Source organism: Sparus aurata, chromosome 22 (genome assembly GCF_900880675.1).
Source record: "Sparus aurata chromosome 22, fSpaAur1.1, whole genome shotgun sequence".
NCBI classification, from domain to species: Eukaryota; Metazoa; Chordata; class Actinopteri; order Spariformes; family Sparidae; genus Sparus; species Sparus aurata.
The window spans coordinates 7,712,234-7,714,264 of record NC_044208.1 but is presented as its reverse complement, the minus strand read 5'-3'; positions in this window follow the sequence as shown (position 1 = coordinate 7,714,264).

Here is a 2,031-nt window from a genome sequence, read left to right as displayed (position 1 = left end):
TTGAATCTGATCGAAGCGTGACTGATTCCTTCACTCACCCACTAAACACGAAGAGAACCTGATGACATACCTGCAGTGTACAGTTATGGGTTTTGGGGTTGAGGGGAAGCGGGCGCTGTGTGTATTGTGGCGATGGCCCCCCCTCTTCCTCCTCCTCCCTCCTCCCCCTCCTCCTCCTCCCTCCCTCTGCCCACTCATCCTCTGCCTCCCTCCCCCTCCTCCCCGCTCTTGCTTTCCCTGCTGCCTGGCTTAAGCTAATCCCATTATCAGTGAGGCGGCCTGACGCTGATGTGGCCTGCTAACTGACCAGCTGCTCCGAGTCTGGCCACCACACACACACTGCAAAAAGAGTCGGTCCGGGGAAGAAAGCTAAAATCACGTCTTCAGGAACAGAAGAAGCGAAGCGCCGATCGAATCAGATCAGAACAGTTGATTTATCAGAGAAGCAAACAAATACAAATGTTTTGTGTGTCTTGTGATGAATGTTTCTTAAGTTTGATCGTGATGATGACACAACAGTTTGGCGGTTTATGCAATCTGTGAATCAGCAGGTAACTATGGCAACGGCTTTATTGCTTCAGGTGACATTATGAGCTCATTTTCACTGATTAAACTCACCTGACCTTGCTTTAACTCCGTTATGTGTTGCCGATGCACCCCGAGGTGTGCACACACACCCAATAATGGGTCTGGCGAATGATAAAAATAAAGCAAATCTGTTCTGTATTATTTGTGATTTGTCGTCATATTGAATCATTCAGTGCGAGAGAACAAGCTGTATAAACTGTCCTCATGTGATCAGGAAGTTCTCTCCTTCATAATCACACTGTCATTATAAAAAGACTCCTCGCAGCAGACATGTCGTCTTCTTCCAGCAGGAAAAGGTCAGACGATCCACAGATGGAAACATTTGAATGCAACACAAGAACGTAAAAACCTGATAAAGTCATCACAATAACATTTGAGAACGGCAGAGCTCTGAAGAATTCTCAGTTCAAAACGGGAGGACGCGATGCAGGTATGTCTCTCACTTGAACTCTTTTTCTGTTCAGTCCCCTCACATAGAAAAAAAAGCCCAAACACTGGTGGAAATCTAGAAGAGGCTATTCGGATACAAAATAATTGAATTGAATTCTGATTAAATGATGAGTGAAAAGTGACGAAACGTAAAAGGGGTCATCAGCAAAATCTACAATCTTCACATAACTGTTCAACCAAGACAGGAAGAGGCATTGTTTTCCCTGGCCACTATCCCCAGGTAAAGGTGGAACAACTGGAGAATGTGTGGAAACGCTACACCGCAAAACATAATGATGGAGCAGGCAAAGAAGGTGAAGAGGGACCCCTAAATTCCACCAAAGCCGTGTTTGGTCCAGCTCGGCTCTGTCACGGCAGCAGTTGGGGTTTGCTGGACGACGGAGTCCAGTGGAATTCCGGAGGGAGAGTGAAAGAGACCAAGTAAAACAAGATAAAAAAGATGGGCATTCACTGGATGGAGAGTGTTGGAGTGTTGTGTCAAAGTCTGTTCCCTCGTTGATGTGTGTCTTACCACCGGGACTTGAGACGCTTCAAAACCAGTATTCTTTCTACGAGATCAAGTGACAAAACCAGCCTACTTATTAAAACAGTCAGCTGTTTTACGCTGCCTTTTCACAACACTGAGCTCAGGGTTTCTGCATCAAACTGGGATTCCTACATTTTTCTTTTGTTTTGGACAGTAGCCAGGCTGCTAGTGGTAGCCATGTTGCTAACAACAGTTATGCCACAGGGTCACACTAGGAGGGAGGAAAATTGAAAAGGTCTCTATTTCTGCTTTTAATCTTTAAATCTTACAAGCTTGAACACACATCAAGGCTGTAATTAACATCTTTTCAAATCAATTTGAAACCTTACGAAGATGCAGCCCTTTTAGAATATGTTGATGAAGGTTCTCAGTCAATGAGGTCATGGTGATTCTAAGTGGTGTATCGTAGGCAGCTGGACTTGTTCCAGTTTCTTGAAGGCATTTCACCTCTCATCCAAGAGGCTTCT